This window comes from Anser anser (assembly GCF_964211835.1).
Source record: "Anser anser genome assembly, chromosome: 4".
NCBI lineage: Eukaryota > Metazoa > Chordata > Aves > Anseriformes > Anatidae > Anser > Anser anser.
The window spans coordinates 40,734,081-40,752,011 of NC_139724.1; the positions used below are offsets into that span (position 1 = coordinate 40,734,081).

The following is a 17,931-nucleotide window of genomic DNA, read 5'->3' on the forward strand; positions in this document are numbered from 1 at the left end:
CAGTTCTTCTAAAGAAATCCTGTTGCATTAAGAGTGTGTCAAGTTCAGTAACAGGACTTAATATAGTTTTGGCTTTATTAAAAACACTGGAGTCACTTGCAGGAAGAGATTTGTAATATTCATTGCGTAAGGCTGCAGATCGTGCAATGTTGTGCAGTTACTAACGTCAAAAAGATAAGAGTCTTCCCCCAAGACTTGTGCTGCAGAGGCAGGGCAGAACAGGCACAGCACTGGGTGTGACCTGGAGAGCACATCCTGGGAAAGAGTAGGAGCTCCTGAATCACTGATTCATGTATACCACTTGTAAATGTTTCTTTTTTAGTTGCTTAATGCATTAATAACTATAATCATTTATTTAATAACTGGGCAGTCAAACTTCATCTGTTTGCCTGTGAAATTAACAATTGCATGCAAAGGCATACCTGTCTGTAGCTAGGAAATACATGTACTTTCCACTGCTTGTTTTACTGGATCTGGAAGATAATTTAATTGAAACTACAGTAGCTTAGTTTGTAGCGCTAGTTATTAATAAGGCATAAGAATAAGATTGCTAATTATAGACTAAGAAAAATACATTAAGATCCAGAATAGAAATCAGAGTTCAGAATAGGCTATAATTTGGATCTTGTATATATTGAGAATTGATATGCTGTCTGCAAGATTTTTTGACTCAAACGGTAGGAGATCTGAGTTTTTTCTTGGTCAGAAGTTCAGTGCATTGGGAAGGCAGGGGAAAGATGGTTCAGACCCTGCATTTGGTCTGAAATCTAGCTTAGGTAGACTTCAGTCACAAGGTGCTCATAAGATGAATGTGGCTGTGTATACCTACACGTGCTTGCTCTTTGTAAATGTACGTGAAGGAATCAAGGTTTGTGTTATCCATTTCTACTGTATTTAAGAGCAGTTATTTTAGTACACAGGCAGTTCAAAGACTCATGGACAGCCTAGTTGAAGTTGGGTGAAACGGTTCCCAGCAATTATTTCTTCAAAGAAGCATGAGGAAAAAAAAAAAAAGGTTGTAAAGAGAGGACTGCAAAGATCTGCTAAAGAAACAACTTGAGGGAAAAAAGGGGTACAGAAGGATGGAGGGAGACTCATGGGAACATTATCTTTTTCAAGAAGGCTGCAGCATATTAGTTAGTGTATTGGATTAATTACATAATCCAGAAGTTTGTTTGGTTACAATGTGTTGGTGAAGCTTAAAGGAAGTTGGAACAGATGAGTTTTTTTTCTTTTAAATGTTGCTAATACCAAATCTTCTAATTACCCGGATGTGAATAAAACACTATTTTGCTCAGTCACTTTCATTAAGGAAGAAGGAAAAAGTCTTCAAAGTGTGTGTAATTTGGCCAAATTAATTCAGAGCTGGGAAACAGAACCACTGAACTTTGTTCCTGCCTCTACCATGACCAATCCTACCATTTTGTGCAAACATAGTTTTTGTGAAACCGTGTGAACTTACTGCTTCACATGTGTAGCTTGTCTAGCTTCCCAGCGAGAGAACTTGAGTCATACTGAATATACTGAAAAAAAGAAAGGTGCATTTGATCATCGCATGCAGAAATAGGCCCTTAAATAAAGCCACCTAAACCAATGTAGTTCAGAAAACGTACTGAATAATTTCAGGGGACAGTAATAGTCATGGAAAGGTTTTCTGATGCGTTTTGAACAGCTACTAGTTTAGGCAGTCAGTTTCCAATGTGAGATTTGGGACTATGTTAGTTTTCTAGACTTCTTACCTGGTACACGTGAGAAGTTGGACATCTCTGGTTGCAATATTGGGTCAGTGCATGTTGTACAGACAGATTATTGCTGAACTTCTCTGAGGGAAATGCTGTGGGTGGGAACAGATCTTTGTACTTGGGTAAGGCTGAAATTTAGACCCCATTTCCAGGTTCTTCTGGAGGATGTGCTTTCACCTTGTGCTCAGCAAACCAGGCTTAGTGTTGTTTCTTCACTGGGTTAAGAGATTCAGACAAGCAAGCATATGCTTCCCTTTCTCTTATCTGCCCTTCCCCATGCATAGCTCATGAAATGTAGCTCACGGGTTACTGCACTTACATAGGATGTGAAGAAAGGTGCAAATTTCTTCATGAGGAGAGTTTGCTTGTTCTTTGTTTTTCCTCTTGCTGTCTTCAGAGGAGTACTCTAAGCTATTTTGCTGAGGTAGTCTGTGGTAATTTCTAGTGCTTGAATTTAATTTTGTTATGAACAGTGGAGCAACAAAGATTTATTGGGCCAAATGCACATTACTCTTCCTTCCCAAGGAAGTGTCCTGATTATTAAGTGTAGGCTTCGTCCCTCCATTTCCTTCTTCAAAGATTGCTTATTAATATTATTGAAATTATTCAATGTGAAACAAAATGCATTCTTTAGGATGCAGACGTACATAGCTACCAAATGACAGCATGGTTAGAGCTTTCTTCCTCTAGCCCGCTTTAATTATTATTAGACATTATAATAACTTTAATAAGAGGGCTAGAGTATAATTCTATCTTAAGACATCTATTGTTCAGTTTTAAAGATGACCCTCAGACTGAGAAGTCGCCCTAATTTCAGTCTCTCCTTTCAGAGGAGGGTAGTCTTGGTTCTGCAGTGTCAGGATGAAACTGTTCCTCACATTTGTTCAGCTCTGTCCTTACCGAAAGAAAAGTGTGAGTGAAATATCTATCAAATCAGATTTCTCAAGAATGATGTGGAGAAATCGTCTGTCTTGTGCCTAAACAGAACAGCAGATGACAGGTAGCTCAGATCTGGAAAGCGGAGGCACTTCTTGCCATGTGTAAAAACAAAAACAATGCAAAACAGACAAAAAACCCAAGCCCTGCAGGTGCCTAAGATATTTGCTGTCAAAGGCTAAGATACTTACAGGTAGGATTTCTTTCAAAATAGTCAAGTGGGGCTTTTTAGGTGCAAAGCTTATTCAATACTGCTTTATTCAGTATTCATACTAATTTAGGCATGAAGTTTTTCTCTTTCATCTGGCCATTTTGTGACTGGAACCAAAGGTGAATTAGTGACTATTCTGGCGATTCAGCCCGAGTGATCAGTTCATGAGATACCACGAGTTTGCTGCTGGAAGAGAAAGCAGTTGATGCTTTTCTCCTTTTTTTTTTCCCCAGTGGTCCATCAAATCTCTCCAGGCTTCTGACCTACCCTATAAGGGCTTTAGTCTTTAACAGCCTAAGGAGATAATATTATATACTTGAAAGCCACTATCTAGAAATGTAGTTACTGAAAATTGCTCATAATGTAGATGGCAATTTTTAGATTTTTTTGAGAGTTCTTGCAAAATTTTTGTGGAAGTGGCAAATGACCTTACTGTGATTCATGCCTTTCTCTTCAAATGTCACAAAGGAGAAAAAAACCAACACATTAGATATGCAACATTTGCATGAAATTTCAACTTCACTTAAGAAATAGATCCGTTGCCATGAACAGTCACTGTGATTAAAAAAAGTTGGATCTGTCCAAATATACTAATGATGGAAGTTATGGATTTTATTTGTCCCCTAAATATCTTACCTTCAAAAGAAATAAATTAATGCATTTCTGATCCAGAAGACATGCTGTTTTATTAATTAGTGTACAAGGAATTGTTAGGTTAGATGATTATGTTCAATTAAGTATAATGAATGTAATTAATATGGATTCTGGTTTTAGGTGGTTGAGTTAATAGTGCTATTAAATGCTTCTATTATGGTACTACTTATTGTTGTATCAGGGAAACAAAGTTTAAAATGAAGACGAGTCTCTTTCCTCATTCCTTTTCCAGTGAGCAAAATAAATTCTCCCTGATTGTAATATATGCAAAATAGTTTATAGTTATTTTGTAAATTGTTAAAGGCCATCTTAAAATGCATTCTAAAATTTTGTAATATATACTTTAAAATATTTCATTACAGTGTGGTTACAGAATACCATTCAAAATGTGGGGAGTGTACTTACTTCAAAGTACTGAGGATTTATTTATTAAATACCTCATGTTCTATTACGGTTACTCTTATGTATCTTGTAAGTCTTGAAAATGACCAATAAACCACAACAAATACTTTCTGAAAAGGAAGTGGCTCCAAGTAGGGATTTCCTCTGGTTGTTTGTGTGGCTCTTTTGTTTCTGCTGTTTTGTTGGGGGGTAGTGGTGGTGGTGGAAAAATGTTTCTCATGGATTCACGGAGGGTACTCCAATACCTCAGGTCTCCTAACCCACCAAACAAAGAAGCTTGTGACAAACCAGCTCTGAAAGCTATTTAATTTTTTTAGCCATATTTAAATTAGATGAACTTAAATTCCACAGCATAACTAAGTGTTGACATAAATATATTTTCAGAGTTTTTCTTCATGCACAGTGGAACATAGGAGTCTCGCATGCAATGTGCTTACTTCTCTGATGCAGGTCACAGTCTTAGAGGTCACAGCCCCATGCTGATCCAGTGGCAGAGGATGCTCTTAGCAGCTCAGCCTTTCCAGAAAATGCACTGATGATAGTCGTAGACAGACTTAGCACAACATTGCCCCTTCCCATATTAAAAAGCAGTATATTCATTTTTAGAAAATAAAAATTGAGCCAAACACTTGCTTTAAGGAACATCTAGTTTGTAATCTGAGGAGGTAACTACATAGCTACGTTGACATGGGATAAAGGTCTTAAGTCCTAAAGAACAAGACCACTTGTTTTTACATGGTGATTAGTACTGCAAGTAACCTGTAGTTTTGTTGTGCTAACAATGAAGACGAACAGAATTTAGACAATTTCTTCTTGTTCGGCATTTTAAAAATAATTATTTCATCCTTTTCTGCTCTATATCTGGTTGTACTGCTTCTCTCAGCACTATTACATTGAAGTAAATCCTATATGCTTTAAAATTGAACATAAAATTGACCGGTTACCCATGCTGATATATGAGCTTTGGGTTGAACAACATCTGTTCTGAATATACATCTTGTAGGAAATGCAGTGTCTTCAGGAGTCACTTCAAAGTGACAATTTTCTAGAGTTTTTCTTGCTCTACTGTGCAAGAATGGAATTTCAGCCTCTGCTGAATGGATTTTCCCACAGTCGTTACCAACTTGCAACACGTTTGTGTTGTTGCTGCAGCAGTGGGTGTCCTGTAGCTGGTGTGCTTCAAATTTAATGCAACCAGTTGCTTTAGTTTTTCATGAGCGTCTGAGAAATGACAAAAAGCAGTTGCATGTATGTTTTTGCTTTTCCTACTTGTAGAAGACTGATGCATGAATGAGTGTCTCTAAAAGCAGTCCTTCCTTCCTCAAGTGAGATTTTGCTAGAGGAGCTGTTTGTGTATGTGTTTATTTTGTTTGTTTGTTGAATAATCTATAGTGAGAGCAAATCACTTTATTTGTATGAGGCCTTTTCATAACAAAGCCAGAAAGATATAGCCCTAAAGCAACTATTCTACATTTTGCTGCTGCATCTGTTCCCTCTAACTCCTTGGTCTCCCAGAAGAGAAATCATGTTGTTTTTTTCTCTCCCTACTGCTGAGAAGCTCAAAACTGTATGATAATGTTCTGACTTCATATGCTGAAAAAAAAAAAAGTGGCCAAAGCCATGCAAATGAGAGAGGAAAAACTTTTCAGTATTGCACTAACTGTACAAAAATATTCTGCTGTAACTTGGGTAGTTGAACTGAAGGAAGGAAGCAGAGATTCAGAGATAAGTGGCATACGCACATACTTGTATGTGCTGCTACTTCTATTTCTTTCCCACCCCAGTCTGAGGGAGTTAGCGGCACAGGGATGGAGCTCAGCTTTATGCTCACATCTGGTATTCCTAAGTAAAACTAAGATAAAACCAAATGACAGTGAAAAGTCTCATGTAATGACTTGCATTTCTCTGGCGCATCTTAAATTTCATAAACATTGAATTATTTACCTATTTGGGTTTTGGTTGACATAAGGCTGTGAAAGTTCGTTGCAACATCAAATTCAGCCTAGGTAATGTCATTAAAGACAAACTCCTACTATAGCAAAGATTTTTGTTTTTAGGGAGGAATAGTGAGAAACTATTAAATTCCTGTTTAAAGAAAAAAAATAGGAGAGACAATAGTCTTTTGACTATTACTACAAAAATAAAGGACATTACTTATAAAACCTGTCTGGGCTGTTATCTTTCACGGGGGGAGTTCTGTAACGAATTGGGTAAGAAAGATGCTTATGTTACATAAACCAGTTATATAAAACATTGCAAATGTAGAGTTCTAGTATTGACACAAATATTCAATATCAGATTATCCAATTTTTGTAGGAGATTTAAATTAGTGGCATGTAATTAAGACTATGAGTGAATTTCTTTATACTGTTAGAAAGATGTAGATACCTAAAGTTTCTCCTCTCCAACTGCAAGTATTATATAATCCTTTTTTTCCCCAAAGAAGTTCTCTGCCTCCTCCAGTGGATACAAAATATTTGAAAGCAATTATGGTGAACTTTTCAACTGCTCCTGTCTCTAGTGCCAATCCTTTGAAATTCAAAATTGGCATTTGCACCTTTTTCTTTGTAAAAATGACACTGAAACACACCAGTTACCTTGCAAGTTGTAATGCTATGCAGCTTTCCTACCAGTTGAGTTCTGAAATTTATTAAACTGAACAATTTGCTACTTCCACAAGCTATCATACTGACTTCATTGGAGTGATGAGGCTTAGATCCACATTGAAATACGATCAATTGGCCCATGATTCAGAAATGCACATGTAGAGGAGCAACGTAAAAACAATAAATCCTGCCACATCCTTGCTGATTTCAGAATAAAGTCCTACTAACCAACTGAAGAGGTGTTTGAGCTACGTGTCACCCAAGTCTGCAGGGTTGAGGAAGTACCACAACTTGAAGTAGAACAAGAAAGAAATCAGCAGTACTTTAATGACCCTAGTGCATGTCACCAAGGTGGTGAAACTAATGCAAAATGCATTAAATGAGGTATGAGACATAATTTTCTTTGAATCTATTTGGGGTGTCAGAACGGGAGTCTTGTGTTTTAAAGAACTTCCAATTTGCCTTTGACACTGCTGCAATAAATTAAAAAAAAAAAATACCTTGTCTCTGCAATTCAATATGGTTTCTGCAGGACTTGTAAATTCTTCAGATGGATGATCTGTATGGGGAGTTAGAGGAAGTCCCCTGGTGTTCCCTTCTGCAACAAAATAAGATTTGCTCACTATAGATGTTTGGGTGCTTGAGATTGATCGTCCATCTGTAAAGACGAAAGCACAAATTTACTGGTGGAGTCTACAAACCACAGCCAAACCTTTAAAAGGTCTCCTATATCAGCATGAAAGGTTACTGTGTTCTGCAGGTTTCTAAATCTATCTTTTATGATGTCAACTGTCACTAAACTGAGGAGATGAAAAAGATTTCATTAGAGGGAGGGTTGGATAAGATGGCTCGTGGAGAAGAGTGGGAAAAGTTTACATTCATATGCAATGAAACTTCAGTATCAAAGGGTCACTGTGACCTTTAAAAGGTGTTTCTTTTTTTCTTTTTCTTTTCTTTTTTAATAGCTTAGTGTTCTTACAGTTCAGACGACAGGAGACTTTTCAGAGGTGTTCTACTTTACCCAAGCCAGATTTTATGCAGGCTGAGGAAAGCAACTCCAGAAGCTAAGCTAATGCATCTACTTAATACACTCATCTTGGATGTTGACAGTGTTGACTTTTTGGTTGCAGTGCTGGGCCTGCTTCAGCAACAGAGCCAGCAGCTAGTGGTTTCCTATGTTGCCACCAGCAGACACTGGTGCACTGATGTGCAAACAAAAACTTCAAACAGTGACACGGGCATCTCCTTTTCCTTCGCTAGGCAGCTGCCCAGAGGCCATTAATACTTGACTGGAAAGAGGAAGACTTGGCAGTGAATTGACAGAAGGCACTTGAATAACTTGTATTTCTGGAGTCTTCCTGAGTAACTCTAAACATATTCCTCCTTTCATGAAAAGGTGGCTGGTTACAATCTTGAGTCTAGGGGGAGAGAGTAAGTTGCATATTGACGTTTAAGTGCCCCTTTTTACTGTCTTGCCCTGCTTATCAAAAATAAATGTAGCTTAAAAATTAAATTACAACATTAGTGAAATCTTATTAAATTTAATTTGATTTAAATTAAAATAAAATTGCTAAAAACTTCAAGTTCTATAGGAAAAAAATGCATAATAAAAAATTAAAACCGCAGAAGTCCTCAGGGAGAAGGGCCGTCGTAACCCTCTTTTTTCTTCTATCAATCTTCTTCTAAGTGGGCTTTATTGCATACACTCAAATTCTTTCAGAATTCATGCACTTGAAAGAGGAAAAGACTTCTGTATGCCAATAACTGCAAAAAACATGCATTTGCAAATGAATAAATTGATATGTAAAGTTTCAATGAGCTGTTCAAATAACAAATGAAGCTGGCATAAGTCATTATGTATCATTGCTTATGTGCACGGAAGTGGGTGTATCTATATGGTGTTCCCATTCCTAAATAAATGGATGGACATATTTAACATGAACAGCTGTAAGCGCAATATTTATATTTTAGGTTTTTGTGAAAATCTGCATATCACAGACTTCTACAAATGCAACCACAAGATAATACTTATTCATCAGAATTAGTCATAATGATTGTGAAGAGGCATGAATTTTTACATTGCTCTTGCCCCTGTTGTGAGTTTCTTATGGATAAGCTGATAGTTTCAGTTTTCAAAGATGTCAGGACAGCATATTTTTTTTTTTAATACCAATGACTAAAAGAAGTTATTCTCTATTAGTAATTATTTTTCTCTCTCATAGAGTATAAAGGTTTGATATGCCTTTAACTAATCTTTTTGAGGTGAAAACTTCTTGTCCTTTTGTCTGAAGCTTTGGGTATTTAAAAGAAAAATCCTCTAGCCATCCATTATAATGAAAAAAAATACTTTGTCAGCATTCTGTGATGTGTTTTGATTACCAGTTACCTTATGAATGTATTAACATCAGTATAATTACGTCAAAGAACGTTTAAGGTTCTGCCTTTAAAATACTACTCATAAAAATAAATAAATAAATAAATGTACCAGTGTAAGGAAAGTCTGGCATATACAACTAAGCCTATCATCCGTTCTCACTGTCCAGGATGCCAGCTTAGAATAATAGGGATTTGGATCCGTTTTCACCACAGATATAAAGTGTAGTGCATAGAAGCACACAACTATCTGTGACAGACCACAATTTACCCACTATATTTACTATTTCAATAGTTCATTTTATGCTTTCATGATCTGTATGTTTATGTTCCAAATAAAATTGCTTTTAAGTAACATATAAAGAAATCCATGTTATCATTAGTCAAAGTATTGAAAATAGTTACATAGTTCAAAGATATTCTTATTTCATGTATTTTCAATGTCTTCCTTGTTTCATAAATGTTATGGATTTGACTTTAAAGCAACACAGTGATAAGTGATTGCACAGGACAGAAAGGGCATATTTTGGGGAATATGACAGTTAAAGCTTATGAATCAGGAGGAACACAGTAATTTTAGGTTAGGAGTTTTCAAAAGACATTCAGAATCAAAGAATTATGATGATTAAGAGATTTTAAAAATGAGAGCATTATTCATTTCAGTAACATACGACAAAAGATTTTTCACTTAAGTCTTAATTTTTTGAATTTCAGTACATTGTATAGCACACAACTAGTGTGTGCATGTTTTTCGCTGGCTCAAGCTGAGCAGAGTCCAAAAGCAATGACAAAATTAAAGCCTAAAGTTTATACTCCGTGATTTTCTGAGAGATTTTTAATGAATATTCCTGAGGAAGAAGTCTTAAGATTTGCCAAACAGTTGCACCATTGATTCCTATCTCTCTTTATTTCTTTACCCCAAAGGAGTAACTAGTGAGCTTTACATACAGAGAAGACGATAATTGCGTCAAAATGTGCCATTTAATTAACACATTAATTACTCATAAGACTGCTTAAGAGAGTAAGTTGTTTGTGTCAAGCTTTGTCCATCTCCTATGCAGAAAAAAAAAAGTCTTGAGCTAGAATCTGACCACTTATTTTAAACCCTATCACTGGTAACTGGAAGTGGTCAGGAATGTAAATTTTGTCCTTCTCCTTATTAATTATTATGGCTGCCCAATTGGTTCTTGTTGTTTAAATATCCCAACATAGATTATCATCAGTTACCATCTTGTTAATACACCTGGTCTGATACACACTGACATTTGCACAGTCACGTTTTCTACCTACATTTGAGTTGCAAAGCTATGCAACAGTCATGGATGAATGGGATGAAACCTCACTATTAAAAAAAAAATAACATGGAGAAACTGGTTTGGTGCCCTTTACTTCAATAGCTCTTTGACATCCTTTCTGTGAAGTCTGATACTGCAGTGGGGAGAAGAAAGATGGATTTTGCTTTAGAGATTTCTGTTAGCATCAGTATATTCTAATTTTCTTTACAGTATTGGAGAATTGGTGGATACTGAATTCTTGGCCCACAGCTTGAATATAGAAATTGCAAGTCTGAGAAAACAAGTCTGGAGCTGAAAATGCTTCCCTGCAGTCCTGTGTGCTAAGAACAGAGATTTGGCAAAGAAATTAATCTAGGAAAGCCTTTTTGTGAAGTGCTGTTCTGACTCAAATACTTTCTTGCATGGTGCTGTAAACCATATGGTTTGCCTTTACTTTTTGACCTTCTTACCTGTGCTTACATTCTCTTAACTTTCTTTCTGAACAAAACCAGAAAAGATACTATTCTCTACTCATACCAGGTTGTGATAAATCAGAATATATCTAATAGACTGGTTTGGAGAAATGTCTTAAAGCTTTTTTTTTTTTTTTCTCTCTTGAACTATTTTATCTTGCATCTGCTCTATATCTATCATTTAAGAATGCTGAAAACATTTTAAGCCCAGAACTGCAGGATCTTTCCATTGGTGTCCTTGAGTGTACTGTAGCCATGAATTTACACATCAGCTGCTGCTTGAGATCTAAATGAGTAAAATTTGGCCTTGACCAGTGACAGTGTTTCCTGTAGGTAAAACTTCATCATCATAAAATCCTGCAATGCAGGGACCAGCATTTGTCATCTTATGTCACTAGGGAAAAGAAAAAAAAAAAAAGAAGAAAAAAAAGGAGTTTTCAATTGATACTGAAAACGTGTTTCCATGTTTTAGAAAGCATTAAAATAGTGGAAAGTACAATTACACATGTAGATTTCTAGGGTAACTATTCGAGAAAATTTTATAGTTCAAGTGGAGTCTTGAACAATTGCAGTCCTTTTACAGCAAAGTCCCAGGTTATGGATAGAAAAATACAAGAACTATTCCTTGTTAAACAGTACAGGAGCAAAGAAATAATGTTCTCTGATACCACTGTGTAAGTTGCCATTACATTATGCTTCAAGGAATGACAGGAGTTGAATGGAAGGAGAAAATTGGAGGAGATAGAGATGGCAGACCAGAAGAATTGTGCATGAAGTGAAAATTGAGTGACTGAGTTGGCTGAACAGGGAAATAATTTCTCCTCCTAACCTAACGCATTAAAGGAGAAAAAAATACTTGAACTGTGGCGGTGCACCATGAGGCTTTTCAGGCAGTACAGGTACTATCACCTGTTTTATCCTTTTCTCAATACAGATTTTAAATATCCTGTGTAAAACAAAATGGTGTACTATATATATTAGCGCCAAGGTAAAAGTAGAAAATGGATATTCTTGCTGTTATCGTGGCAGCTCTGCTTATTACAGCTCTGACTGTGTTTTCATGTTAGATGACTATTTCAAGAATGCAAAGCAATGTGGAATGAAGAGATGCCTTGCCTTTCACATTAAATTTAAGCCAAGAACTTGAGACAAAATTTTAAAACAACATCTTGAGAATCACATGTAACTCAAAAGTTGGAAGAAAGAAGAGGGAATATCAGGATACTTTTGATTAGTTTGTCAAAATAACAAATAACTGCTTTATTATTACTTTTTTTTTAGAAGGAAATGTAGAAATACAACATAAATCCATCTTTCAAGTATATCTTATTTAATTCTGCTCTTTCTTGCAGGTCAAAATTAAAATTACTTTGACCAAGATGTTTTGTCATGAGCTAATGGCCTGGGTGACCTTAATAAGAAGTGGTAGCAATTTAATAAAAATAAACTGTCTTTATTCTCTGATCCCTGAATGATTGGAGGGAGCAGAGGTTGTCATTTCAGTGCAATTCCTACATAAGCTAAAAGTGAAAAAAAATGGTTAAACTAAACCAACTTATAGTTCACCCTAGAGAAAATATTTGTCAAAGTAGCATCAAAGGCTCCAGCAGTGTCACGAACTGACACTGCGAAAGATTCCTCCTGAGAGAGATATTATATTTAAAATGTCTTTTCTTTTCTTCTCCATGCCCTCTTTGAAATGCTTTACTTTCATAAAAGCTATAGATCTGTATTTCATTCGAGGGATGCACAATCTGATGTCCATCAAAAGTTTCCATTTTATAGATTAGAAGTTCTGGAAAATGACACCTGTTTCCTTTTCTTCAGTGTTTGTGAGGCTTTAGTTTCCTTTGCCTCTTTATGCCCTGCATTTTGGTTACGAATGCTCAAGACCAAGCACTCTGTTTTGTTTCCCTCTTGCCCCCGGCAGGGCTGGCTGTGTGCTGCTTGTAGATTGATTGCTCTTGTGCCAGCTTTTGGTCAGTGGCTCTCTCGGAGTGCACACGTGTAAAATTGTATGTGACTCCAGAAAGCTCTGGAGCAGAGTTAAGGATGTTTTATCTGTTTTTATGGCTTCCAAAGACATGTCATGTGCGCGCGTATGTATTTTTATATATGTGCGTGCATGCAGTGTGAAGATGACTAAAATTGTATTTGCATTTTTTTCAGTACACTTATATGCTTGAGGTGGATGCAAATGACTGGAAGTGCCCAGACTTCAGACTGCCTCTTCCTTGTTAGCCCTCTAACCTGCGGCGGTGGACAGCATTCAAGGTACCTTATCTTGTTTTGTGATACCAGGTTAACCTCTGGCACTCGGCAATTTGTTGTCAGAAAGGTACAAAGTGGTGTCCCCCTGTGCACAGGAGGGAGCAAAGCACTTAGTCACAGCTACGGCTCTCACCACCTCCACTTCTCCCCAGGGTCTTGCCTGGGTACTGCTTTTCTTCATCTGTCTGCTCTGGCCTTCCTTTCCTTTCATTTGAGCTTTCTCTTCCGCAAGTACATTCTTGCCTACCTTTCTAACATACAACATAATTTCCAGTCAAGTAACCCTGGTTACTTGATTTCCTCAGCAGATCATGCTTAGGACAGTTTGTGAATACCTGCTCTTGCAGCAATCTTAATTAAAGGTGGATGAATGCAGCTGAATTCAGCAGTTTCAGCGAGTGCCAGTTTCAATCTGAGAAACTCTGTTTTGGCTCTACACAGAAGGATTGGTTTATTTTAATGCTTGTTTAAACTAAACTAAGATGAGTTCTAGGTGTTGGGCTCAGAAGACATAGGTAGCATTACAGGGAAAGGGGAAACAGGACAGGAGAGATTTTTGATCTCTCCATGAAAGTTTGTTTCAGAAAATTGCTTTTGAAGTTTATAAATGCCAGTTTAGAAATTTTTGCATACACAAATTCCCCAAAACACACACCCTCCTTTTACAAGAGCATTCTGGCTCATTTGTTTTCTTAATATATTTATTTAATTATTGTATTTTGGGAAACTGTAATTTTTTATTGCTGTGATTTAGCAGATAGTCTGATGTTGCCAGAATTTCATGCCCTGTTTCAAATAACATTTCCATTTTTAAGCTTTTAAATGCCTGGACTTAGCATTAACATTTTTGTCTTGATTCCATAACATGCTGCTTTTTTCAGAGTGGTGAAGCTCAGATTCTCATCCAGAAAGCCAGAAGGCTTGTGAGAACAGGTGAAACTTGTTTCTTGAAGTGACTAAATTTGCATGAGTTTGAAAGATTTTTTTAAACCTTTGTGCTTTAACCCAAATCCTGCTCACATATTCAAACTTAGCCCATTCTAATTGGAATTTGGATCAGACAGGTGTGTTGCTATCTTTAACATTGATATTATGCATAAAACTCTTCCCCTTTGTCTAATCTTAATTAAAATACTGCTTTGATTAAAGCAGCTTTACCCTGTCCTGAGGCTGAATATTTAAAAAAGAAAAAAAAAAGAATAAAATATGGCACCACTATTTCCAGTCATTTTCTTTAACTGAAACTGGTCTGTTAACTTTACTCAGTTAACAAAAATGTACTAAGTCTACAGCATTATTTTACCAAAGTGTAGTTCCTAGCTTTACCTTACCTTTCCTTTCCTTCCATTAATACAAGGAGTGTCTTGGTGTGATTTGTGTTAGTTTCTCCCAGGAAGGCTGCAGCTGTGTGATTTACATGTAGACCTGTGTGGCTTCCTAACAGCCACTGCCTGAAATACACACAGATCCAAAATGCCCTGCAATGACTTGTTGAATTAAACCACCTGAAGAAGAGGTGTTTATGCAAGCCAGTAATCTGCAGTGTGTTGTTAACTCTGGTTTTAGGGAAATCATTGCTGTAGTTTGACATATCAGTATGCCTTGTTTTATTGTACTGTAATTTTAGAGACAGTTGAAAATGAGATGCAGAGATGTTTTGTGCCTGTGGCTGCTGTAGGTATCTACCTGGCTTTTAGCCAGTAAGCCTCAGTTAAAAGTTAGTATAGTAAGCCAAGGTCCAAATCACTGAATTTCTTTCTTCTGGTGAAAGTAGGAGTTGCACTGTAACTTCATTTTACCAAATTCACTTGAGGACCCTAGATTTACCAGCCTAGTATGTTGGCTGCTAGTGAAATGGAAAGTGTATCTAGCTCTGTACTGTGCAGTACATTGCCATGGCAAGATTCCCTTCTCCGGAAGGAAGAAGGCAATTTTGTGGATATCTGAACTGAGGTGACTATCTTGCTTCCAGTATCTCTTAGATCACCTAGAGCAGTGTGGAGAGTTTTGTGGTTGAAGCACTCAGAGGTAGATTATCAACTTCTAAATTATATCCTTACTTCTGAGAGCCTTGGGTGCCTTTGGAGACTTCGTAATCTGCTATCTGGCTTGAACTCCACTTACCGCCTTTAGAATAGTCTTTCCTATTCTAGTCAAAGGTTTTATGAGATAAGAATTGTGATAGAGATAAGAAAAAGAGAGATATAAGGACTTTAATTGGTTGCTAGTTTCTGGTGTTTTGTATTTCCACATGTATTTATAACGATGTCTCTCCAGTCTTAGTAAGTATTAAGGGGAAAATTTACTCTCCTCCTCCTACTCCCACTCTCTGTCAGAAAGCCAGGGTATATTGACTCCACAATCTTGAAATGTAGTCATTTGATAAATTGGCTGTTTAGCCAATACTACATGCTCTGCAGATGGTTCAAAATATTTGTTGTATCACTACAAGAGAGACCTGTGACTAAGTACTGGCAAAGAGCTTGAGCTATGTTAGCTGCTATGTCCCACAGCTCCTGGCCATTGCATTACCTATCGAAATTTGGGCACCCATGTTGCTAAGTAAGCTCACATCATGTGCTGGAAGATGCCTAAGAGTGTCATGCAGAGCTACTGACAGGCTGGATGGGAATCTGTCTGAAGATAACCATTAGGAGGAGTGAGAACTTGTAGTCCAGCTTTTCAGCATACTGCACCCATCTGCGCTGGAGGTTCTTAACAATGAATTGTCCATTAGACTTTGTGCCAGATTATGCCTTTTTTTTTTTGTCACCCAAAAAAAAAATCTGCATCCATTGTCCAGTGTCTCACTGAAATTTATAAAAATTTCAATCTTATTTGGAGCAAAATTTGAAAGTTTCTGTCCACTCAGAATATCATAGAATCACAGAACGGTTTAGGTTGGAAGGAAGCTTAGACATCTAATTCCAACCCCCTGCCATGATCAGGAACACTTCCCACTAGACCAGGTTGCTCAAAGCCCCATCCAGCCTGGCCTTGAACACCTCCAGGGATTGGGCATCTCTGGGCAACCTGTTCCAGTGCCTCACCATCCTCATAGTAAAGAATTTCTTCCGTACATGTGATTTAAATTTACCCTCTTTTATTTTAAGGCAATTACCCCTTGTCCCATCACTACACTCCCTGACAAAGAGTCCTTCTCCAGCTTTCTTGTAGGCCTTTAGGTACTGGAAGACTGCTGTAAGGTTCCACTGGAGCCTTCTCTTTAGACTGAGCAACCCCAATTCAACACCACGCTCTTGATTATTTCTTCTAAAACCATTTTTTAATCTCTAATGTAAGATTACTTATGCCAGTCTTTGGGCTCTGAAGGCTGGAAAGGAGAGAAAAGAAAGTGAAAATTCTTACAGCCCTCACCGTAGATGCAAGAAAATCAGGCACAAGTCAGTGCTGCAATTTATGACTGAGATTCAGCAGCAGGGATGCTGAGATAAGCTCTGAAACACTATGCCCGAGCTGTGAAGCTGCCATGTGCCATCGTCTCATTGCAGAAGGGATGTATTTTGCCACACTATCACTTAAAACTCCCAGATGGCATCTTTCTACCTTTCCTGGCACCTTCCCAGTGCCGTGTGTCAGTATTTAACTTAAAGTGTAATTCTTTAATGCTCATGTCTCTGAACCATGGATTGGGTATGAGGTGTCCTGTATGTGCCTTCATATCCCTCTTTTGTTTGGATTCACTGGAGAGAATGCCCAAGATTTTTCACTTCCACCTGGACATATATTCATGATTCAAGTCTGGTCAGAGGCTGGACCTTTCCTTTTAACGTTTGGAAACAACAGGTTACAAGAAAATTAAGTGTAATTTCAATTCTGATCAGAGCTGAACAGCCGGGTTCCTCTCTGGCTGCTTCCATCGCAGGGAGCTAGGGCTGAGTGTTCAGTGTCCATAACAACAACTTTTCCTGCAAATGGTGTCCTAATTCTGTCTAAAGCTGTCCTGGGGGACTTTGACAGCTCCTCTGAGTTCTCTTTACGATTTCTCTTCGTCTGTTCCCCTTTATCCAAAATTCTTTTCATGATGCCAGTCTGTTGCAAATACACTTTTGATGGGTTATTTGAATATTAGTTACCATTTGAACAATTTCAGTCCAGCATCTCGTGGGTTACCATTGAAATTGTTGAAGTATTCAAAAAATTGTACAAGTGCTCATATACATATTCAGAGGAGATTTTTATCTTTAGAATATTCTATGTAGCTCTCTAACACTTCACTGATATGAATAAAAACCCTGATCATTGGGTTGTTTTTAGATGGATGGAGGACATATTTACATTTCCTTCCTTTTCTTCCCTGTCACCTCCCCTGAACATTCAGAATTAGAGAAATCCAGTTTTGTCAGAGCATGCCCAGGGCCTACGTATTAGGCTATTCTCTTGAGAGTCAGCAATCCTGATCGCAGAGAGAGACGCTTCAGATTTCAGCAAAACTTCAAACCTGGTTCTCCAGTATTCAGAAGAGTTTTTGAACCACTGGCATTTTAGGACAGCTTTTTTCACCTCCACATTTCCTCACGGTTTGTGTGTTAAGAAATCCGGCATGATAAGATATTTTCAGAACACCTATCAGATAGATCTGTACTAGGTGGAGACAAGGTGATAGATGAATCTTGCTGCCACTACCCCCAGAGCTGTGAACATACTACTCTTGAAATCAAGTCTGTTTTTGTATGATTGGTGGTGGAAACAACAATAGCTAAGGGGTTTTAAGGCAGCTGATGAAATCTAGCTTCTTTGATATTGTTGAATACTAGCAATATACCTAAGGAGATCTTCATTTGGCTGAAATTCTATTGTAATATATCCCAAAAATGATTGCTGGGGTTATACTGGAAATACTTGATTTTCTTAATTATGTTCCTAGCTGTAGTTGAATGTTAGCATTCCTATGATACCATTCAGTGAATTTCTTTCAATTTGATGCTTAAAACGGGTTTTACACATCAGATTATTCAGTATGGTATT

The 17,931-nt window shown here is 37.3% G+C and overlaps 1 protein-coding gene across 10 annotated transcripts in view; it reads left to right on the plus strand.

Annotated features, from left to right (window-relative positions):
* LOC310898856 (uncharacterized protein) overlaps positions 1-17,931 on the plus strand; it is a 301,549-nt gene that overhangs the window by 44,243 nt on the left and 239,375 nt on the right. For all 10 annotated transcript variants that reach the window (XR_014583805.1, XR_014583806.1, XR_014583807.1 and 7 more), the window contains exon 2: positions 12,841-12,945. The gene's annotated coding sequence lies outside the window, so the exon portion shown is untranslated. The remainder of the gene's footprint in view (positions 1-12,840; positions 12,946-17,931) is intronic.